Here is a 25,211-nt window from a genome sequence, read left to right as displayed (position 1 = left end):
CTACTCAACACAATGGAAGACGGATGATGTTTCACTCACACACTCGCGGCTGCCTTGTTTGATTTGCTGGCACAGCAGAGTGTATACAGTAGTAGAAATAATAAACTTTGCCGTCCAGTGAAAGCTGCAGCAGCGTTGGTCTCACTCAAGTCTTGTTAGGTGACAGACGACTCAGCTGTAAACACGCTCCGAATGAGAAAACGTGCAGCGAGAGCCATATTTCTTCCAATTAAGTGTAACTGACTTGTTATTTAGCCCAATCTCCTTTGGGTTCGTACGTGAGCCCGCCACAGTAGTGAAAGGGGAGTGGACATAAAGATGAGGCGTATGAGTGTGTGTCTTGTGTGCTACAATATGTGCTTTGTATTCATTGCAGATAACAGGAGGCCATTGGAGGAGAGAAAACAGCAGCCATTGATTTTGTGTGCTGGGCAGGCGTTTCTCCATTCCTGAGTCTGGTCGATGCATACACACCGAGAGCAGGGTGGGTGTCTCTCGACACTGCACGCACACACACACACTGGCAGTCAGCAGCGAGTGGACACAAGGCCTGTCAGGTAATCACAGCAATCTTATTACCAGCCGCCACATTCACAAACACGAACGCATGATCAGAGGCAAATACCACTATTTTGCAAATACAGGCCTGAATGAAGGCAAAATGGACAAATGGACTCAATAAGAAAATTTCTTTACTGTGGGTAGGGCAGGGGAGGGTGGGTGCACGTTTCAGCATTAAATCCTTTATCAAGTAGCCGGCAAATCAAACATTGATTTCCATGAGCCACTGTGCCGGGGGCCAATAAGGATCTCCCTCATCAACCGAGGCAGCACTGGCCACACACACACAAACATACACACACACACAAACAAACACAAGTGCACAAACACACGGACAGCAGGCACTAAATTAACTTTATGTCAAATAGTAATTGTTGCAATCTGAACAGGAAAAACATTTGCGAGGCTATTCTGTTTGTGGTCGGCCCAGTTAGGAACCAGAGGGGAGCTTTGATCAAAGCTGCACTGCCTCAGCTGGACAAGTGGCCATTAGAGGAGGACGCTGACAAATATGACAGTTCAACTCATGTTTATCTTTAATGAGACAGAAAAAATGAATAATACTGCTTTTACTGGAATAGCTTCAGCTTTCAGCAAACTCTTTTTTAACCACACCACTTAAGCGCTCCTTACTTGATGAATACCACCTGCTCATGAGTCGGTGTGTGTTCTTGAGATTTGACCATTAGCATAATTGACACCTTTACATTTTTATAAGGCTACCTGTTCTGCTCCATTTGTCGGACATTTTCATTCACATCACCCAAGAGTAAACAGAAATGTAGTCAACGTACTGCTTGGAGTCCTGTTTGTGAGAAATCAACAGCCCAAATGAGCAACAACATCAGAAGCAGCATTTGAGGGCATGAAAAAAATGTGAAAATAATCTGTCAATGGCATCACTGCAGAGCTGAAGTTGGTTTCACATAAAGTTAGACGTGCAAAACTTGCTAAAGCAAAGAGGTGCACGACTTGGGAGGAAGTCAAGGGGACAAGACATATGTAGACAGACAACGAAATACATTCATTAAAGGTGATGCACAGGGGGGCGCTCACCTGGACAGATTTGCATAAAGTCCCTGAGGCAGCTGTTGGAGTGTGAGAATTTTCCTCCTAACCACTGAATTGTAGAACTTTACATCACTTTGGTGCAGTAAACAGAATGACATAGAATTTCATATCATAAGCTTTGTTTGTTTTAGTCGATCTAGGTAACACATTTGATCTGAATTCATTCATTCAGTTAAAGCCAAATCACACACTGCATCTCTGAGGTCTAACAAACATGCTGAATGTACAGTATATACTTTCCCTATAAGTTTTTTTTTTCTTTGAAGTTTAAAACCGACGTTGTTTACATCCATGTCTACTGGCAGTCTTCTTCTTCCCTGCATTTGTCGGCTCATTGCGACATTTCTTCCTACGATACTGCCACTTGTAGATCAGTGGAACAGTGTGAAACCACTGGCAGGAATGTGTGAAGGTGCAACTCAAAACAAACAAAACAGGAACCCACACATTAGGAACATTGCTCCATGGGGCTACTAGTGGTCAATAATGTCACAGTGTACCTTTAAAAACAACCCTGTTCATTACTTAAGCGATTACACAATGTCCAGAAACACAGTTTGATGTAAGAGCATCAAGCTGGAAAAGGCACAACCTGACTCAAACTCCACTGAGCACGCTAGGTCATTCTCAAACCAGCTTCCTCCCATGAAATTAAACTGTTGTGACATGTTAAGCTGTTAGCTGAGAGCCAGTCAGAGACAGGGGATGACGAACAGGCACACACAGAGGAACACAGAAACATACGCATGTGATAGATACACGCACAGAGAAGCAAAATGGAAAAACAGGCTCAGGAAATTGGCCAGTTCCTGTATAAGAGAGGTAGAGAGGGAAAGAGGAGGGGGGGTCGAATGGAAGAAAACAAGAGGAGAGAAATACTGACAAAGAAAAGACACACAACGTGCCTTATGTAACTTTAGTGTCACTGTCAAGAGTTTCCATTAATTATTAAAGCCCCCAAGGAAACAATCACTTGTTACACTGAGTTTTTACTGAGAATGTCAGGACGTGGTGGCGGGTGTATTACTTGTAAGTAACTTTTTATACTTTCACATATATGAGCCACAGTCATCACATGTTCATTCATTTGTGAGAACATTTGCACATAAAAACATTCAAACCAAAAGGTCCACTGGTGTGAATGAAGCAGATGTTGATTCGGAAGCATCTGTTTTTAGTCACTTTACCACGTAATACTTTACACTGATGGCAGTCACAAAATGTCATTCAGAAAAAAACAAGAACAAAGTCACTAAAAGTTTGAAGAAGAGCAAAATGTTCTACCAACTTTTAGGTGCATAAGTAAAAAAGTTTACTTGCCAAAGTTTTAGCAGGATAGTGACTGAATAGAAATACTCAAGGAAACTGCACAAATGAAGAGGATGAAGAGATGGATGTGTGTGTCTGCAGTAAGAAAAGAAGCTGATTAATCCTATATGACAATAATTGGCAGTTGCAGCACTGGGATGATTTGTCAGAATGTAAGTACAAAGGTGGTAGACTGTGGATCATTTCAGCAGTAACCTTGAGCTGTTTCACAGTGGCATTTGTGAGGGTGTTAAGATACATTTGGTTTATTCACTGTAATCTTGTTTTTCCAAAAAATGAAAATAACGTTTTGTTTACCCACTGCATCAATTATATAAATAATCATCAACTTTGCATAAGGTTAGACATTTAATGTGCCCTTGCTCATGTTATGTGTGTGTGTATTTAGGTGTGTGTGTGTGTGTGTGTGTGTGTGTGTGTAGAGTTGCCTACGCAGACCAGTTCTTCCCTCACCATACCTTAACAGAGTAAACTTTGACCTTTGAGGCCCGCAGAGCAGGACAGATGACCCCTGCTGAAATCTGAGTCCTTTGGTTTCCATGTGAAACCAGACAGACACCTGACCCTCTGGATTCCTCGCCGATGCATGACTCACACACACACACACACACACACACACACACACACACACACACACACACACACACACACACACACAGACATTGGTGTATACAAGACACATATAGAGAGACACGCGAAAGACACACAATCAGAAACACCTGTTCAGTCTACACAGACATGTGCTGGTACACAGCAAGTACACACGGCATACAAACAATTCAACAGGCACATAAAGGCGCTTTCAGTGACGCACAAAACCCACATTCAAGTGAGTCTTGTGTATCAATTTCCTCATACACACAAGCACTTCTCACTTTAAGTAAGCATTTCTCAACATGAGCAGCAGATATTACTATGACTATGTCTATTGTAACTGCTGCAGTGGCGAGTGTGTGTCTGGAGAGTAACAAAAGAAACACAGTAAGTTTGCACATGCTCGTGTTTCTGGGGCAGATATGTTGCGTCTTTGTTAAAGGACGGACAGAGTCCAGAAAAAAGGGGGGGGGGGGGGGGGGGCTGGTATGTTTCAAGCTCTTGAGCCATTAAAAAAGTAGACTCCTTCTGTGCTTGCGTATGCATATGTTTATCTATATGTGGCTTTGTGTGGGTGATAACATAAATAGTGAGAGAGAGAAATCTAGAGAGAGAGAAAATATAACATGCTGTGTTCTACATTTTTGTTAATCCAATAAAAAGACAAAAACCAACAGAGCATTTCAACACTTTCCTCAACATTTTTTGAGTGCGAGTTTGATTCACAATGGAGGTCTATGGCACAGAGGAATATGCTGAATCGGGCTTTGGCTGTACAAAAAATACTTATACAATCAATTGTTTGTTGGTTTTTGTCTTTTTATGGGATTTGTTGAGAGTAAAACATCATCAGATTCAGATGTATCCTTCCATATTATGGAAAAGGTATTGAAAAAAGTATGGTTTTGTTATCTGTACCAAAACTAGGGGGTTGTACACTACTGCCTGAGACAGAAATGGATGAGGACAAATGAGGGTGACAAATGATTAGGTGATGGTTTTCTTCAAAGCCTGGAGCTCTAAAAGCACACACATTCATTATATAAATGGAGTGAAGTTCGGTGAAGAAACCTATCTACGGTATAAATGGCATGCCCATGTTAGTACATGTATGTAAGCATCCCCTTTTCCTTTTCACAGTTCATTAAGAGGAGCCACTTCACCACTGAATGGGAGGAACAGCAGCTCTGAGCACATTGTGGATCCACTAATCCTTCACTTATCTGTGCTACATCAATACTCCTGCATTCTTCGCCTTCCCTCCTGTGCTTCCTTCTCCTCAATTTTCTCTCCCCAGCCCTCCTCACCTTCACCATCCCCGCCCTGCAGCTCTTATTCCACCCTTACCCACCCCCTCTAGTCCCCCAAGGTGCTGCTTGAGATCCATCCTATCTTCTTTTTCTTCCTCTGGACAAAACAGAAAGGGTGCAGGGGGTAATAAGAAAGAGCAGCAGGGGTGGGATGGCCCTAGTAAGGTTATTAAGCCTAACACACAAACACACGGTTCGCCACAGGGCCACCGAGGTGAGGCCCCAGGGGGTTGGGGGCCATTTCTGTTTGTGCGTGTGTGTTAAGAAGGAAATGGATGTGTTCATGCTGGGAGGGGTGAATCATGAAGCCACCCACATTTTACTGGTACGAACAAACTAGTGTCCGCTTGATGCTTGTTTTTCTCATGTCCAGTCAGTGCGTTGTGCTGTTAGTTAATATCTTTAAATGGGATCATATTCATGCCAAAAAAAAAAAAGGATTCAAATTCTGCAGGATCTCTACTGTATTCTCGGAAAAGAAAGGACTCTACAAACACAATTTAGGCCATCGTGTAACAGCAAAACTATCCACTGAAACCTAAACAAATCCAACTTATTTAAGTGGGTTAACAGCTCCTTGAGGCAGTGTGAGACATGTTTCACTGCAGGTTTTACAGACTGTCAGCCCCTGTAGCTGGTTGAGTAAAAAACTCCCACATCAAGCTGTAAAAAAGTTCTTTGGTTTCCTTTTTCATATAAAATAATTGAAGTGTATACTGTAAATGGAAATTATTGATGGAGTTAGACCAAAATGTTGCATTGGACTGACGTGGACTAACTGTGGTTAGGGGGGAGGGGAAAAAAAGGGGAGGAAAAGTCCAGTTGTAACTAGCTCTATCTTTACAGCAATAAGGATAAAGGCTCTTTAAACAGGATTTGGCCTGACCCACCACTCTATAGCTGGGAGCTGATACAGCAGTCCACAGCCAGTGGTGGATCATTTTTCATCTCCAAATCTGCTTTGGCATGGTCAGGAGTGCCAGTGTATGTACGTGTGTGTGTGTGTGTGTGTGTGTGTGTGTGTGTGTGTGTGTGTGTGTGTGTGTGTGTGTGCGTGTGTGTGTGTGTGTGTGTGTGTGTCTGGGGGTGGGTTGGTGGGGTGGGAGAGACTCCGAGAAGGAGGGGCTGTCGGCCAGGGTGCATTGTGGTCCGTCTTTTGTGGGTTTTATTGGTGCTACTCTGACAACACAAGGCTGGGTCTTCCCTCACTGCTCAGCTGAGCAATCAGGTCACCTCATCTTGACAGACACATACACACATACACACACACACGCGCGCACACACACATACATACATACACACACACGCAGACGTGAACACACAGAGGCATACACAAGCACGCGTAGACACACAGTACATGCAGCCTGCAGCTGTTGCCAATGATGTCAGTCCTGATTTGGCCCAACTAGCCTTTTGTTTCACAGCATGAACACAGAACAGAGGAGGAGGCTTCATTTGGCAGTACAGCAAGAGTTTTTCTCTCTAAGATTGTTTGGATTAAGGATTAGCTACTGGTTGCACACATGAAAGTCTGAAACCAAAACAAAGACATTTCATGTGCTTGAACAGTTAATAGGTTAGACAATATACAACAGCTTTGATAATCAATTAATTGTTTAAATCGTTTAACAAGTAAAATGATTCACATCCTCCAGTTCCACCTTTTCAAATGAGAGGATCTGCTGTTATTTTCTGTTTGATATAATAAAAACCTATAAATAGCAAACATTTCAGGCTACAGCTACATGCGCTTGTGTATGTGTACACAATTCATTTTAGAGACACTTAATCTTGGATAAACTCAATGCAACGGCACCTCATAATCAGTCATATGTTTGAGAGGTTTTTAGATTTACAGTGGTGTGAAGCTATTTACATAAAAGGGAAGAAGCACACAGGGAAAATATTACACCGATTTCTTTGCACTAAACTGTCAGAAAACAAACAAATATAAAAAAGCTACAAGCTCTTGATGACTGACAGCAGGTTACTGACACATCACTGTAATGAGTTGCTCAAAAACCTGAAAAGTACAAAACTGACTCAGTATAACATGAAGTTACAGACCGCTGCTCTAGTCAACCCCCCCCAAACCCCCCATTCTCTAACACAAATACACAACACACCACGCACAAAAACACTCTCTGCCTCCAACCCCCTGATGTCTGTTGGCAGAACTGTCTGAGGAGCTAAATTGGTACTTTCTCATTTTTTCCCTCTTTCTCTCTCTCTGTAACTTTGCCATTCTCTCATTCAGCTGTGCGTGTGCGTGTGTGTGTGCACACATGTGCGTATGTCTGTTACAGCGCAGCAGTAGCACGAGTGTCTGTGTGTTTTCATGGCAGGAGGACAAGAGCGTGGGTGTCACTAAATGAAACAGAGGCCGAAGCAACTGCACACTCTGTGGCAATGTGATAGGATGAGCCAACTCGGTTAACCAAATCTTGGAATGAGCCTCATCTGAATTAGGCGCACGCCACAGACACACACACACACACATATATGCAAGCGGAGGCACAGATACACACACAAGTTGTCCCAGTGCCCAGGCAGCTTTCCTGCTGCTGATAATGAGGAGGTTTGGAGATGTGCGTTTGTTTGTGCAGATCTGAAACACACACTGTAATGGCTAACTCAATGGCTTGCACACTCTGCCAATCACACACCAGTCTCAGTCAACAGGAACAGCATTTCACTTACTCTTGCATTTGTGTACAGTCGCTTTTATGATTGTGGACTCAGAACCACACACAGTCACATACAGTATCACACCTGCTGACATGAGATAGAAACATAGCATGAGACACTCTTCCACTGAGCTATTATGCTGTCAGTGACATTTTCGAAAATAATCCTACTTCTCCTGACATTTCATACAGCGGCTGGTTACAGTACACACTGCTGTACAAGCAGCCTGCCTCTTGATCTGAGATATGTTCCTTGGAAGCCCGGCAGCCAGGGCTGCTTGTTGGAGCAATGATTTGATTAGGTTTGCGTTGATTACAGTCTTGTTGGTTACAATATACGGCTCTATCAGAGAGCAAGAGGGAGGGCGGGAGAGGGAGTGATTGTGAGTGGGATTGTCAGTTTGTCAAGCTGTCAAGAGCAATGCTGTATTGCACTTTTGTGTTTAGTTGAGGTGTGCGTGGGTAGGCGAGCGGAGATTCAAAATGAATCAGCTGATATCAAAGAGCACCAGCGAGGATATTAATACAAATCTGTTAGCAGTTATCAGCACTCTAAGAGAGCGATATGATGCTGTGCGTGCACTGGCCCCCTTTGAATCAGATCACGGCAAAGGAAAAGGAGCAGTGCATCTGAACGGCTCCCATTTCACAAACAACGCTATCACGGACAAACACTTTCAACGGCAAGTGCCTTGTCTTGGCATTGTGCACGCGAGCTGTTGACTTTGCAGCACAGTGGCGCAGCAGCTCAATCGTGGTGTGTAATATTGGCTGAGAACAAATAATCTGAAAAGCCTCAAATGCCCTCTGCCTTTGTAAGCTTTATGAAATATTAACCAAATTAATCTACAGTCTTTTTTTCCAGAGAACATACTGTACTGCCACTGATTCCCTGTAAACCAACAATCATTCCTGAGATTAATTCTGAGAAATGCAGCAACATTTTTGATCTCTGAGAGCCAGGGACAAGGTGTAATTATCCCCCTCCATTTATCATGTTTTCTATTAATTAGGTCCGTGCCTGTCCGTTGTTAAAGAGACGGCCACAGAGCCACAGGCATCTCTCAACACAGCTCTGCTCCTAACAGCAAGTGTGCCGGGTGGAACGCGTTATTATAACATTATGGGGCTTAACAGCCAGCAGTGCAGCATCTGATTGGAGGTCAGATTCGTGTTGTACCCCGGGAAGATATTTTTAAAGACCGATATGATACCGTGTTTAGTAAAGCAATTTCTAGAGGCCTCAAGGCAGAACAAAAGGGCAGAGTTCACTGAGAGCAGAAAGAGCTTCACTCCAAACATGTGACCAGAAAATGAGGGCCGCAAAGTAAAATAGAAAATCATTTGAAGGGATTTTACAGATTGCAGATTTAATGTCCGTCTGATGGAAAAAAAGAGAGAGAGAGAGATCAGAATTAATCCTCTTAGCTGTTTGTTTGGTAATCTGATTTAGTCTGATTTTTAGGCTGCTATCTCTGGTTATGGTTACTGATGCTGTCTTTGGATTGACCACAGCCATTTTCACCTTCAGCACCCCCCACCTCCTTCCCCTCTGGTATATTAGGGTTTGGGCTTTACATATAAACAAAATATCTGTAAATGTAAATCCCTAGTGCAGTTCATCAAATCCAGCGATGGATGTGTCTGCATATGAAATGATTCCCCACTCTGACACTGCTCCAGAGAGGCACACTATGGCTGTCCCTGCTCCAAATAAATGACCTACTTTGCACATTAACACACATTTACATGCAGGCTAGATCCAGGGCAGCTTCATACTTTCTGTTCCCAGCTCAGACGCTTTTTTCTTGAAGTGTAACGTGGCTCCTGTCCAATTCTTAGAAAACGCAACCCTTCTCTCATTCTCCTGCCATCTTTGAAGGGAATCACTCTGGCAGCAAAGCTGAATGGAGACAGGTTAAACAATATTTCCTTTCAACTTAACTCGAAAATAGGCACATGATAATGCGCCAGGTTCTCCAGCAGAACTGCACTTTTATCGTGCAAGAATGTTAAAGGAAGGTGAGGCTGGCACAGAGGCCCACCTAAGGTGCTCCCAGCTCAGGCGGAGCTATTTCCAGACCACCAGCCCCTCCCTTCTCCTCCACCTCCACCTCTGGTGGGGGAAACCACACATCTGCGCAGGTCCCAGTCACAGACATGACTAAAGAATGGATCCATTATTCACACAGGCTGTTAGGGGACTGGCACACAAGGGTTGGATGTGGTAGTGGGACACGAACACTCACTTTTGCTTCACTTTACTTAGAATTGCTCAAGCAGGCAAAATACATAATGAGAGATAAGCTCTTTTTTTTAAACAAAAGAAAACAGGTGAACTCAGCATTCTGTGTATTATTAGACAAGTTAAACAATGTCATATAAATATCCACAGTGTGATTTGAGTGGTGTAAATTCAAACAGCTCCTAACAGAACGGATTTGCCACCGTGTCCATGTGCATGCTCAACGCTGAAATGCTATGTGTGAACTATCAAGGGCCATGTGACTGCAGACGCACAATACAGAGCAACGCAACACAATAGTGCGGCGAAAGTCAACACAGCCTTAGACACACGTCATATCAAGTTCAGAGAACGCTTGAAAGCACAGCACAGCTCCACACAACTCGACATGGATGAATGTGTAAGTGCTCTCTCACTCTCCCTCTCTCTCACACACACACACACACACACACACACACACACACACACACACACACACAGACACACACACACACAGGGGCCAGATTGTATACGAGTTTGCTCACAGACCATGATAAGAAAATGTGGTAAATGCGTAATCTGATATGCATGGCTTGAGGTTTCTCCCTGCCTTTCTTTTCCTCTTGGAAATCGCAGGTTGCATCCATAATTTACACCAGCCTCCGTCTGTTTCTCTCTTTTCTACTCTGCTCCCTCCCTGTTTTCTCTCTCTCCATCTCCCCTTCTCTCTCCTGGCAATCTGGCTTTTGCAGCTTTGCTCATTAGCATATTGCAGATTGTGCAGATGCCACCAAAAATTATTCACCTTCCAGCACTTTGATGCTGTTTCGCATGTATACAAACTACAGTGTCGACATTTTGCACAGCCTCCCAAACAAAAGCAGAGGGACAGGCTCTCCTTTTACTCAAATGTGTCAGGGCCATAACGGGATGTCTGATGTTTCCTCACATCCTCATTCACCCCAATTATATCATGCATCACGTCAGTCAAAGGTTTCTGACACCGCGATGATGACGATGGAGTGTTTCTCCTCAGTTAAATGAACACTTAATATTCATGCAGTTCAAGGGATAACTGAATACATAATATTCATGCTGTTCAAAGGCTAATTGAACCAGTGTGCATGCATGTTTTTGCATCCAACGGAGTCAGAAGAAAGCAAATGACTGGAGGATGGGGATATGAGGATTAGCGGTTGTCCTCCTCTTAGAGATTGACATTGGTATTGATAGAGGCAGATCAATGGCCATACATGGTTACTAACCATAGGTTCAACACTGCTTACACTGCTGTCCAGGTTTCACACCCTAGGAACAGCTCAAAGCAGAGCCAGAGAGGTATCACCACTGTAGCATGCGTGCGAGAAGGCAGTCTCGTAAACATCCCTCAAATGGGCTTTTTCTAAATCGACCACATCAGAGGAAGAACAGTGATACAGTGAAGCACAGAATGACTTGGCATCGCAACTTGTGTGGGCTCTGAAGACTGACTGCCCGGTTACCTGACAAACACCAGCTGTCTGCTATCTAAAGAGGAAATGCCATCACCCGCAAAATCCCAATTCCAATCATGCAAATCATCACATAAACAAATGCGTTCACTCAAAGCAATGGCAGTGAACCTCACGCAGCGATTGATTCAGGATGTTCATTCACAGACATGTATGTAAGCGTTACAGTAAGACCGTGTAGTATCAGTTCCACGGGAAACTAAAAGGATGTAGTGCTTTAGCACTTCAGCCTCAGATACTATATAAAATGCTCACAAGTGCATTATGTTCTAGGACAAAATACCTGTGTGTTTAGTGGCTGCTGTGATTCAACAAAAAAACGAAATCCAAACTGCAACCATCTTATCTTGTTTGCAAAACCACAAAGAAGCATATCTGCATCACCGTACGAGCTGATACTCAACTGAGGACATAGGTGATGAATCAGGATTCTTACCGGTGTGGATGAGGCAGTTGTTGTGTTTCCTATTAAGCAAAATCTGTCTCTTAATCCTCATCAATCACAGAGCGCGTCTAAAATGAAACAAAACAGAATGCAACACACATCAGGGAGTGTGACAAAACTCTGCTTTTTAGTGATAGGAAAACAAGACTTAGGTGGCATCATTTATCGAGATGTAATAAAGCACCCTGTCGTGCATCTGACAGATTGGAAACACATAACAAGGACTGACAGAGCTGGAGAGAATGTGCATCTCTAATCCCCGCCAAATATGAAATATGAAATGCTTAAATGACAAATACAAGTTGATTTCTCGTCTTCCGTGTGAGTGTTTTGCGCCCATCTCATTGCAGATGCAGCTGTCTTTGAACTCTCTAGGCTCTAATCATGGAGGAATATTTCTTCTCTGCTCCTGGCTCTTCTCTAACTACGATGTGCAGATCTCCTAATGGGACGACCACTCGTGGACTATTAATGCACTTGCCCACTTTACAGGGCTGCATCTTTAACTCACTTATTCCTGTGTTTGAAACTCCCACATCATTCCATTAATATTCTGCTAGACTGATCCCAAAAAAAAAAAAAACTGTCTGGCTCACATTTTTTCCACATGTGTACTCGTACAGTAGGCGGAAAGAAAAGACTTGAGCTATCTTCACAGGCTACAGATTGCCCCACATTTAATTACTGTTAACACCAGCGCTAGCAAGCTAAATACGCCTCCATGATTTATTCATTTCCCCCCATATTTGAGTCAAATTAAATTAGTCATATGGGTTTAATTAACTAAATATGATCTGATATTGTAATTTCACACTTGGATATGGGATACAGAGAGGGGTATTTGAGCACAAAAAAAACCACGGTAAACCAGTGCTCATTAGAGTCTCTTATGTGTAGTCATGTTGGCATTACCAACAGCAGCATTAACTGAATGATTGCTCCTAATCAAGGTTTACACACTCGGAGGTTACCTTTGTTCCTAAAGAACCGGGATCGTTCTGCTCACACCATTATTCACTGCTCCTATTAGTCATCGAACCGTAGCTAATACAAGTAACTCCCCTCATATTTTCTGGGACCTATGCTCTGCTCATTACTGTTACTGACGACCACAAAACTGCAATTAGGAAAAATAATAGTATATTCCTCCAGTTTAAAAGGGTCGATTTGACCCACCCAAAAAAAATTCATTTAATGGTACCTGGCAACCGAGATGGTTTTGGTTTTATTCGCAGACAGTTTGCAGATGTTCGTCTCTGAGATTTCTGCTCCCATCCTTACACAGTAGAGGTGAAAGAAATTTTGTTTGTGGTGGTTCACAACACACACACACACAAATCGTTTGTTGTATAATCCAGTAACAGAATCACTGTTTCAAAACAGGATATCTGCATGACTAGAATCAACTAAAGGTAAGTGAGGAGATGTGTTTTACTGTCCAACTGAGGCTTTCACAGCTTTTAAATAGTCTATCGTCCCTGATGAGAAAAATGGCTTAAACACACTTTTTTTTTTTTTTCTTTTACACATTTATGATGATCCAAGGATGCTTGATAAAAAAATACTGCAAACTGTATGCCCAGACACAGGAGAATATCTTATATTCAAACATTTGTAAGCACTTGTGTCAGGGAAGGTCATGCTTTTGTAGTGAATCAATGTTGCTCTAATAGACTGAAACATTCACCACAAGACCTGCTGCCGGTTTTCCTTTTCAATTGCACCTGATGATTCCTATGCTTGTGTGTCTTTAGTTGACTGAGTAGTTCTAAAGCACAATATCTAATGCCGGTGTTATTTCCCACTCATACAAAGGCTCCATCATGGCACTAAATGAGCTGCGGTGAGTGATATAAAAAAAAAAAAAAGCATGCAGTAATTTACTGATACCTGGTAATGAAACATGAGGCCGGTGTGGCGTGTTTTCTCACTCTCACCAAGAGGAAATATGGCTGCTGAGAGCTACGCCGCCTTGCAAAACCCTGTCACACTGCCTCACGACACAGACAGAATTATCAGAGAAAAAACAAATGGAGGCATTGATTCACTAGTTGTTTATTTACAGCCCTCTCCGGAGAAGAAATAAATTCCCCTGTTGAGGCTTTGTTTCCCCATCACACAACACAATGGGATGCATGAGAAGAGGGGTGAGCAGGCCACACACACACAGAGCGAGACAGAAACACACATACGAATGTAAGCACGCACGCACATACACACACACACGTCTTACATCTGGATTAATCTCCAATGGGTGTCATCACAGATGCCATTAAACGTAGCAGAAGGCGAGAATCATGCAGGAGAGAGGCTGCCATCTGAATAATTTATTCAGAGACTCATCTTGTCTCACACCAGGGGGATTTCTGCTTTCAATTTACACTGTTTTCCTCCCCATATTCAAATCAGGGAGCAGGTTTATTGTGATTGGCACACGGAAGGTCAACGTTAGCAAGCTAGCGTCAACGCTGTCCTCAGTGGGCTGGTATGCTGGTCTATTAGCACACTAGGATAGTGTGTGTACGTGTGTGTGGCAGTCTTTGTTTACCTCAGTGTTCGCTGGGTGACACTGGAGAATAGGCCTGTGGAGCGCAGAGACAGCAGTGTGTGTCTGAGCTTATTAGGCTGCTTTCCAAGGACACAGGAGGCTCTAGACATTACACTGGCTGGGGAAAAAACACTACTGCTAATCATAGCAGGAAGATGTTAGGACTGCAGACACAGAGCGAGGGGTAGGGAAGGAAGACAAAAGGGACAAGAGAGGGAAGGGAGGATAAGATAGAGCGAAAAGTGGAGGAGTCAAGGATGAGAGCAGGAGGGAGGAGGCAAAATAGAGTTAGAGGAATGACGGAGAGCACAGAATGAAGTCATGGCTCTCATGCATGTCCTCACTGTGTGTGTCACACTGGGACTGAGAAGAGGACGGAGAATGGTTCACTAAAGCACAGGTCATCTGTGACAGGATGAGCTGCCATTAGCCGAAGGCACACAGAGCAACTGACAAGCAGGAAGGGGGGAGAAAAAAAACTCCCTCAGAGTGACAAACTGTATTTTCAAGGCTTCTTTTTGAAATCTCCGACGTTTGAGGCAGCACAAAGGATCTGTTTTGTTGTTTTGTGCTGTTGTTGTATAATTCCTTGGGGAAAAGATCAGTCTATTTCACTTTGCACTCGATGTAGGCGGCGTACATGCAACAGAGACAGACAACATATTTGAGACGTAAGCGCTGTGTTTGTCTAAAGACACTTGCTCCGTTAGAGAGGAGCTCATTCTTTGAAATGTAATCCAAACTTTGAAGAAAAAAAAACGGGTTACGAGGTTACTCGGGGGGAAACTGTGCTTAGCAAGCAAAATGACCTTGTCATTTCCAGTAGTAAATTGGTATGTGCTAGCTGGCGCTGATGACAGGACTTGGCTGTTTCTGCCGTTACAGGCATGAATGGCCCTGTAGTAGCCGGGCACAGTGCAGCGGTTCAACAAGGCCTCTTTAACCAGCTGAATGACAGGCAAGCAGACGGGCGGTGAGCCAACCACAGACATTCAGCCCTGGCTGCTGTAATGATGCCAATTCAGCCAGACCAGAGGGCCCACGTGATGAGGGCAGAAAGAGAGTGGGAGAGGAGAGTCGAAAATCTATGAGCGCATCCACAGTTAGGTCACCAGGCTGGGTCTTTTCTTCTCTTCACTGTATCCCACCTCCATGTGTCTCCAATTTTTTCACCATTGTCTAGCAGTCCCCTTATGTTTGCTCTTTAAACAGTTTTGCTGTCTTTTTGTTACCGTAGGGAGTCTGTGAATGCGTGGCTTGTTAAACCTTTAATGTCAGTGTCTACAGCCCCGAGCATTGCGTCAGTAGCCCTTTGCACCCTCCGCCTTGTGGAAATCTCCATGCAAACTGAGGGGAAACTCGGCACCAGTATGACACAGCATGGAGGAATGCACCAGCGGATGTGGCTCTCTCTCCCTCTCTTTCTCCTTCTCAGTCAACCCCCATCTCCTCCTCCTCCTCCTCCTCCTCCCCCTTCTCCCCCTCCTGCTGTGGGCAGGTCCATATGCACCCAGTAATTATCAAGGTTATTTTCTCCGGAGGGCCAAATCCCTGTTTATGGGCATGAGCGTGTGTCACAGGGCCCTGGCTGTCAACCCACAGGACGCTGACTCTGTAGACAACCCCAGAGAAAATCTCAGCTTCAGCGACACTGTGGTTGCCAGACCCTGCAGTTGCCAGACCCTGCAGTTGCTCAGCTTTTGCTCCCGATTATGAAAAAAAAAAAAAAAGAAAAAAGAAATACATGTGCGATTTTCGGTGGCTGTGTCATGACCTCAAATGAGACAGCAAAAATTATGTTTCGTGTGAGCTTCAACCTCAGCTCTTGCCAAAAACCCAGGAGTTATTTCTGGAAACCACCAACTAAATGAAGGTTATCCGGCAGCAAAGATAAAAATTAATACCCAGACACTGAAGCCAAAAAATAGCAAAAGCTGGACATGAATGCCTTTAGTTTAAATCAGTGTTATTTATTCATTGCAGACATGAGACTGAGGAGTGCATGTTCTATGTTAGCTCTACTGAACTGTAAAAAAGGAGACAATTTTCTACTATTATTGGTTCAATTCAGTCCCTTCCCAGAGCCAGACACCCTGGAGAATTGTGACCTGAGCTACAGTGCACATTTCCCTTTGGCAACGGCTACAGAGGAAGTGTAAACTGTGAAAGGCCATTGGTTAACGAGCCCTGTAAAAAACACTAACCAATCCAACAAGCTAGGTATTATACCAGTTAATTAGAGGCAAACAGGAGGCAACTTTGTTTTCTGAATGGGATACAGAGTGGGCTTGTTCTTGTTCTACAGAATGTTCGTCAGCAAACAAGAGCCTGGAGCAACCTGTACTGCAAGCTCAAAAGTAAATTTGCATGTAACAAACTGTTAGCTAGGGTCAGCAGTACACACACACACACACACACACACACACACACACACACACACACACACACATCGAAATCGGCTGCTCCCTTCACAAAAGCTGCTTCCTCTCTGTTTCATCACGCAGGCCGGGCTTTGTTAGTGTGCGGAAATGCCTCCAGAGGGAATGAAAATACTGGCAAGTCCCTGCAGCTCTTTCTGGAGAGAGACGCAGGGGAAAGGAGACGGGTCCTGCAGCTGCAAGATCACACACATGCAACCACACGCATGTACGCCAAGTGCCCATGTAGGTTGAGGGCTCCGGTTACGCACAGAGATAACCGTGTTAACCTATAGAACATAAACACCAGGATGTGGTTACAGGACTGTCAGCAGAGGAGTCAGAGGAGGCTAACACTGACAGTACACAATCTAAAGATGGACTAATGCTGTTACGGCTGCCACAAAATTATAGGCAACGTCACCTTGAAAGCTCATACCACTGCTAAAATCAAGGAGTTTTTCCAGCCTGGAGAATTAAATGACCCTGCTTCCTAGGTTCATTAAATCATACAAGTATTGCTGTCCTATTGAGAGATCCCATAAAACAGTCCAAGAAAGTTCAATAAAAGCTGAGATTTCTGAGGAACTTTAAATCAAAAGTGGCGACTAAACCTCATTGTCCATTTTCTATACCCACATACATTCACATCTTCACTCAGTTTCAAATCCCCAGTTCACCCTAGCTGCAGGAAAACCAGAGCACCCGAAGAAAAAACACATGGTGAGCACCGGGAAGAACGTGCAAACTTCACACTGAACGGCTCCAGTCGCTTTGTTGGTGTGAACCCTGAAGCTTCATGATAACCACTGAGCCACTGTGCAGCTCAGTGCCTCATTAATGCTCTTAAATTTTTTTTAATATTCCATTACCTCACTCCATGGCCATCTTGGTTGGCCAAAAACACATGTTTGTAATCAGACGACAGCGCTCCAACAACAGATGATTGCAATCAAACAGTCAATGGCCAGCAATTAAGGCAAAAATACACTGTATTAGTAAGAAACAGAAACCCATGATTTAAAAGGAACACATGATGTTTTCAAGAGATTGGTCCATTGTTCAAGTCATGAAAATGCAGACACTGAAATCATCCACGTGCTTCATGTTAATCTTTTCTCTTTAGTATGTTAAATGATAGCAGCCGGTATGACTAGTATTATCCAAAACAACAGGTCAAACCTCCAAGTAAACAGTTGTCAGTGGTAATTATTATGTTGTCCAATAAATGTATTTAACATACACTGAGCAGACTAGTCACGTTCATTTTTGGAACTATTTCAGGTGAGCAACCACTGCGCTCAGTGTTTTTCAGCTCTACAGCATCTCTCTGTGCCACCCACACTCACATTCAGTTGACCCAGGAAAAATTAAAACAGTATGCTATTTTTATTTAATATTTCATGTAAATTGTACCTCCCACACAAAACTGACAGACTCGGCTGCCTAATACTATGTCTTTTCATTACAGCTGCTACAAGTTTTCTGAGATAATGCTAGTCGCCTACTATCAGTCAACACTGAGTGTGTGCTAAAGATACATTCTGGCAATTCAAAAAACCTGGGTCTTATTGTCATCGATTTAACTAATACACTGTATCTACCACAAGATTGCATAACATTGTACTCACCGCCTCCACTGGGCACAATTTTACAACAGAATCAAATGGGGCCAAGGAAATACGAGGTCGAAAAAAACGCAGCTTATTGCATCCCTAAGATCGAACCACCATCAACCGCACAATTAATTAAACACCCACTCTCCCACCAGAGCTGTTTGCCTTCACATTTCCTCCACAAAAAGTAAACAAAAACATGACATCAACCTGCAAGTTGAACAAAAACGTAAAGCCCTGAGTTGAGAAAGACAGCTATAATAAACAACGTGGGCAATGATGTCAACCTCATTTAGACCTTTACAAAGTGCTATATGTAAGTATTTTAGTTTAACGCGTTCAAAAATGAACAAACAACAAAATGAACTCAAATGATCAACAGAAGGTGAAGAAATAACAGTTTTGACATTATGTCAAATGCGTTTATGTAATGTGTTGCAGAGATATATACCAATGCGAGCATGCTAACCGGCTAGTCCCGGCCAGTCCTGTGCTATAATACCACTTTGTACCTCAAGAGGCAATAGTGAGTTACTGTAGCGTCCGGTCGGCCCTCTGTCCAACATGAGAGGATGAAGAAGTAGGGCTGCCCCGATGGCGTTTTCTAACCTCTATGTCAGTGAATGGAACAGTAAACGCAGCGATGGCTGAAGCTCTTGGCGAGCGACCATCACCACCACCAACACCGCCCAGTCCCGGCAAGAAACCACGTTCAGCAGTGATGAAAAGAAGTGATAGAAATAGAAGCCAAACAAGAGTTAACATTGGCGTTGTTTTTCCCCTCTGGAGTCAGCTCTTGGCAAGTAAAGAAATGCTGAACTTGATGCTGAACGTTGCTTCTAGACTCATAAGTAAACAGCTGTTGATGCTGTTTGATATGTAGCGCTAGCAAATATATAGCACCTTTGCATTACCGTGTTTGAAAGTCAGCTTGGATAAAACAGATGTATAGATGTATGTGCTGTAGATGTACTGACTAAAAATATGACAGGAGGAGTCGTGTTGTAAAAACATAATTTTCCTTTAACTATAAGCAAAGAAAAACTGGTTCACTGGGGACACGAGGATATCTACAGTTTTTATGATCTCAACAGAGAATCTGTGCAACATGCTGATTTCTGAAAAGTGTGTTCTTCTAACAACAGAAAGGTGGACGTTTGACCGCAACAACTGACTGAAATACTGTCTTACAGAGGAGGTATCAGGGGGAAGCAGATTCAAGATGTACTGACAGAGTGGAGGAGCGTTCAAGACAGCTGCTTGAGTTCCTCTCTCTGTCACTCTCGCTTACACACACACCCATGCAAACACATACTCCACTCCCTCTCTCCTTTTTAGCCAGTGACAGCAGGCACCCAGCGATGACATGAGGAGTGTCTCTGGCAGCCAGTAAGGCAGCACTAAACAGACAGAAATATCTGCTCTGACAGACGGACAGACCGTCACCCACTACAACATACATGCAGCTGTCACTGAGCTTACGGCTCCTTCTTCCCAACCCTCTGGTTTGATTTTCCCTTATGCAGCTCTCCCTCCGCTCTGAACAGCATTTCCTTCATTCCCCCCCCCCCCCCCCCCTTTTTCTTGCAGCTATTATATACTATTGTTGAAAAGCTACACCTACATTTAGGACATTGTGTTTGGCTCTGTTTGGCTCACTGCCAGAAATAAGGAGGTAGAGGGAGGAGGGGAGGAAGGAGGTTCAGCTTTCATGAGGCCAACTGTTGAGCACACAGCCATCCTCCACTTGATCAGCGTTGGCCTGCACACGTCTAGCTCTTTACTCCTTTCATTTGCTCAGTCTTTTGTTCTTACTTTCTCCCGCTTTCACACAAGAATCTGTCCTGCCTCTCTCTCTCTCTCTGTCTGTTTAGCTCTCTCTTTCTCAGCCACAGCCGTTCTCAATTAGGAGGGTCAGGCAACGCAGTGGAGAATAACTCAGGCTCTGGTATCTGGAGCTGGAAGGACCCAAAGATCAGCAGCAACAAGAAACCACTGCTAGAACTTGCTGCGCCAAAAACTGGGCTGTGGCTGGCCTGCGTGTTTGTTGCATAAATCTGCTCCGTGTCAACAGGTTGTCAGTGACCTCTGACCTCCATATTTTAACAGACTATGAATATGACAGAACTGCTAATGCCGCAATTGGCGCAGAGCTGTCCTTCCCCCTGCCTGAGTGTCAATCTCTTTCCTGTTCGATTTAAGATCGTGGCGTAAAAACAATGTGTAATTACTCACACACCCATGCACAGGCAGGCACACCCGCACATCCAAACTAGAGTGCTACTTTAATTGCTTTGTTTCAGTTGTCCCCTCTGAATGGGAGAGAAGCTGCGGGCTGCAGTTTACAAGACACATCTGCAGGTGTTGCATTTCAAACTGAGAAACTCAAGCTGTGAGACTGAACACATACAATAACACAGGCGTGCAGACAGAGGAATATACAGCCAGATTGTCTCTCTGTCTCCTCCTCTCTCACATACACACACTGCAGGTGCAGCGCTGCTCAGTGCTTTCCTCCGCTGCATTCAGCCTGAAAACGCTGGCACATCTGAGCGAGGTGAAATTGAAAATCTCTTAACATCTGTGTCGCTTTCTATAAAAATACTGACTTTAATGTGCCACAGCACAAAATATACGACAAGACAAAGCTGAGGCGCAGTATATTGAGCACAGGCCTGTCAAATCGAGAGAAAGAGTGTGCTTATCAATGGGGCCCCTGCAATGTGGCTGATGCTTCCCAGTAGGTATTACACACTAGAAGTCTGACAGAGCCATAAACACCCCAACTAATGTGTCCGAGGGTCATGAAGGTTTTAGATAACCTCTCTGTGGCCGGTACGGTTTGTGAAAAACTGCTTCACGTTGTTTCCATAGAGCCCCTGGTACACAGTATCTCCTTAGAAAACAACTCATTCATAAGAAATTTCACCCCTTTAATTTGAAACCTCTTGGTGCAGTGTCTCTATAAGAATCAAATCTGTTTGTTATAGCTGGGAGTCAAGTAGTTTGGAGGCTCTTGGGTAGCATGTCTCCTAATTCACCAAAAGAAAGAGCAATCAGCTAAGCTTCAAATGGCATCCGACAGACGACAGATTCAATCTCCTTTCTTCGAGCATCTCTATTGTAATGTTCCCACACACTGGCGTGCGTGCAGCATTTCTGATAATCTATGCAAATAGGCCACAGATGGACAAACATGTATCTCATTTTGAGACATATGTGTCGCACTTTTTAAAGTAATAATTTTTACATCTCCCTGCATTTTTTGCTCTCATCCTGTTCCTGTCATCTATTGTTCGTTCATTAAGAGTTACGTGTGACTGTGATGCTGGCGTCTTGCCACACCATTTGTGAAATTATTCAAATGAGGACACCGTGTTTCTTTTGTTTACTGCCTTGAATGGCGACACGGAAACAAGGTTGGAGTATTCATGAACGCCATTTCTCACTCTCACTCTCATGCTACAACTACCAACCCCCATCTCTCTCCCTCTCTCTGTGAATCCTGCCGCAGCATTGGGGGAACGTCCTGGGCATTATGAGAAGCCATTAATGAGTGTGTGGCGTGGCGTGTTGTGATGCGCGGCATATTGCAGCCATTCATCAGAGCTGGGAGACACTTGACAGGCGGACAGCCAACAGGTTGTGTAATCATATAACACAGCCATGTCAGGCCTGCCACGGCTCCGTGTCCCATTCAGGCCTCTAATGTTGTTTTCCTCTGGGTAATTGACGACGCCAGACAGAGAGACCCAGTGATGGATAACATCACGGACCGACCGGCGCACAAAGATGCCGGTCTACTGGAGTGATGTCATTTCAGATTACGTCAACATTTGAAGACGTTTAAAGGAAAATTCTGGTTCATTAAAACTTGGGTCTGATTTTCATAGTTTTAGCCAGCGTTTCTTTTAGTTATGATAACTTTGTGGTCAACTCCATAATGAGATCTGGGAACATGATGATATCACTAAAACTAAGTCAGACAGGGCAAGATATTGGTGGTCACATGATCAGATAAATTGTAAACAGCTAGATCATCTAAAACAGATTATCTAAAACACCAAATACGAAAGTGAGTGCACCCAAAAGATTGGTAATAATGTGTTATTGCGCAGGAAAAGTTTCAGTCAAGGTTAAACCAGGCGGGTCAGCCACCAAAGTATACTTGGCAATTCATTTTTTAGCTTTCTTTCTTTTTATTTGTTTATCCGTCCGAGAGAACAACGCTATCCGTGAATAAGAAGTGGACAATCTCGGGAAAACCCCTTGCTCTACCCCTCCCCTACCTGTTCGTACACCTGACACAGTCGACCTTGTGAAAATGAACCGAAAATATTTTTTTCATTTCGTCATTGAAGAGCCCTTCTCTCTCTGTCTGTCATAGTCACAGACCCCAAAATCTAATTCTGTGGGAGACACTGTAAACTGCGACGAATGTTTACAATGGACAGTTTGGGTAATAATGTCACCTTTTCACCTTACAAAGGAATTTGACTGGTCTGGGTTTTGGTTTACAACCTGCATGATCATCGGACCACTCCTGTCTGACTTCTTCTTAGCGATGCCTCTCTGTTACCAGATCTGTGCAAAGCAATGTTCTTATTAGCCATTCTTACCTCTACTATTGTAGCAAAGATGGCCAAGCTATGAAAATAAGACCTAAGTTGTATGAAACTGGAATTTCCCAAACAAAAAACAGAAAGCCAGGTCACACCGCCGTGACGCATCTTGATCTATTTTGTCATTATGGTATATTACTTATACCATACTAATTCTGTAAATGAGGAGAAAAAAAGCATCTAAATCTGTTAAAGGAAACTAATATAATACATTAATCTATGTTACTACATTAATTATGTCACAACTTTACAAAGTGGATGTGTTACTCTGGTAATTATAGTGTAACCTGGAAAGCCATCTGATGCTGAGGAATGTGTTGCAAATATTCCAACTCCTCTGCACAACTCAACTCTCAGCTGCATCAGAGCAGTAGAGGTGGCCCTGAGGCAGTGTTAGACGTTGTTAGGATAGCAAGTATCCTCACACAACCTGTTCTGCTCTGTCCCTAAGCTGGAAAAGAGAAGACAATGTTCTCTCTCATCCTCCCACTCTCACCACTTTATACCTCTGCTTGTTTGTGAGATGCCTCTTGCAGCACACAATCCAAAAGAGGCCGGCTTGTGTGTGAGGAAAAATGGGCCGTAAGACGATAACCACAATGACTATCACCAGCAAGGATAAAAATACACATTCCTGTCTTTTGAATATCATCACAGTTACCTAAGCTGCAGCACCCTGAAGTGAAACCTCCTTGGAGAACACGAGTCTCTTCAAGACTCGTGTTCTCTCTCATTTTGTCTTTATCTAAGTCTCTCACCTTTCCTCTGTCACAAACATACAGTATAACGTACTAGCACATCAGTACACAGATGATGGAGAAAACCACGGAAAGAAATGAGTAAGAGAAGAAGGATGGACAAAACACAGAATGGAGGGAAAGAAACAGAAAAATGGAAGAAAATGGAGAAGGCTGGGAATGGGATGCTAATTCACTTGGTGTGAGCTAATCCCCAGGATCCTTTGCTTTATCTAGGAATGCCATGCGGCACCGAGGCACACACAACACATCAAAAGAGCCAAAACCAATACAGTCAGACTCTGTCCACTAATTTGAAAATGCTCTTTACATGACTAAACAGCGTGCGTCCACACTAGTGTTTTCAGATTGTTTGCATAAAGATCAGATACAGCCCGGTTGTTCTGCTGAGTCTCAGCTGGAAAACAGTAGCTCCTCTGCAGCTCCACTGTTTTATGAACAAAATAAACAAATACGGATTCACAGCGTCAGCCGTATTGAGTAATAGCTAAATGTGAGTGACAACAGAGTAGGTTGGAGGCCAACATAAAGTTGTTCTCTTAACCTCGTCGCATCCGGGCAAGGTTTACGTCATTGATTTCTAAAAGCCCTGTTTTCCCCTCGTTCATGTCAGCTACAGCGGCTACGTGCGTTAAGCTGCGTAGCTAGCTGCAACCCTGTGTTGCAGAGCCATAAATTTCACCTTTAGCGTGGACACAACACTGAAGGATTCCACCCAACCATTACACACTCAGACAAACACACACACACACACACACACACACGCTCTTCCTCTCGCCTCAATCTCAACCCCGTCGCCTCACAACGGCCACAGTGTTCAGTGTCAACAGTGACCACACTATGTGGTGCCGACATTAAAAATGCATCCAATTAAAGCTGCAGGGGAAAAAACTCCTCTGTAAACGGCAACAGTCTGTAGCATGTTTGCAGCAATGATAGGCTTTCTAAACAAATTAAGCCAGCAGAGCTCTACATTACTCATCCTGGCTGGCTGTCTGGCCAAATTCTGCCTCAATTGCACAGTTGTTTGATCAACTGTTGGTGTGCTGTGTTTGTGTTAATGTGAGAGGAGGAAAAAAAAAAAAAAAAAAGAGCAGACACGAGTCCATGGATACCAGGCGAGATGAATACAGTACGACAGCAACAGAGAAGCGCAGTAAAACTTGTCTTCCTATACTTTCATGTGTCTGCAGTCATGTGCTGTCACATTCTGCAGCTCTGTTCTGTCTGCTGGCAGCTTCTCTCTTTCGTTCACTGTGCATTACTTGTCACTATGTCCATGGTCGGCGCACGTGTGCATGTGTGTGTGTGTGTGTTTCTGTGTGTGTTAAACCTGTCGCTTTCTGTGCTCTGACGTCCGTGTGTTAATCGCTTTGGCTGATCCCTGCTAGTCGCGCATGTGTGTACAGTATCTGTGTCTGTCTGTCTGCATATACGTGCATGTGTGTGTTTGTGTGTGAGGCAGATGTTCCCCTGGCGGTAACTTTGCTCAGTGTTCACACACACACACACACACGC

At 43.8% G+C, this 25,211-nt stretch overlaps 1 protein-coding gene across 4 annotated transcripts in view; it reads right to left on the bottom strand.

The window, feature by feature from the left end:
• zmiz1a (zinc finger, MIZ-type containing 1a) overlaps positions 1–25,211 on the bottom strand; it is a 99,399-nt gene that overhangs the window by 50,804 nt on the left and 23,384 nt on the right. Inside the window, exon 3 of one of the 4 annotated variants that reach the window (XM_056395041.1) lies at positions 11,724–11,800. The exons of the other annotated variants lie outside the window; for them this stretch is intronic. The gene's annotated coding sequence lies outside the window, so the exon portion shown is untranslated. The remainder of the gene's footprint in view (positions 1–11,723; positions 11,801–25,211) is intronic. 4 annotated transcript variants of the gene reach the window in all.

The sequence above is a fragment of the Seriola aureovittata genome, chromosome 14 (genome assembly GCF_021018895.1).
Source record: "Seriola aureovittata isolate HTS-2021-v1 ecotype China chromosome 14, ASM2101889v1, whole genome shotgun sequence".
Lineage (NCBI taxonomy): Eukaryota > Metazoa > Chordata > Actinopteri > Carangiformes > Carangidae > Seriola > Seriola aureovittata.
The sequence above is the reverse complement of the archived record's forward strand: the minus strand, read 5'-3'. Positions and strand labels throughout refer to the sequence as shown.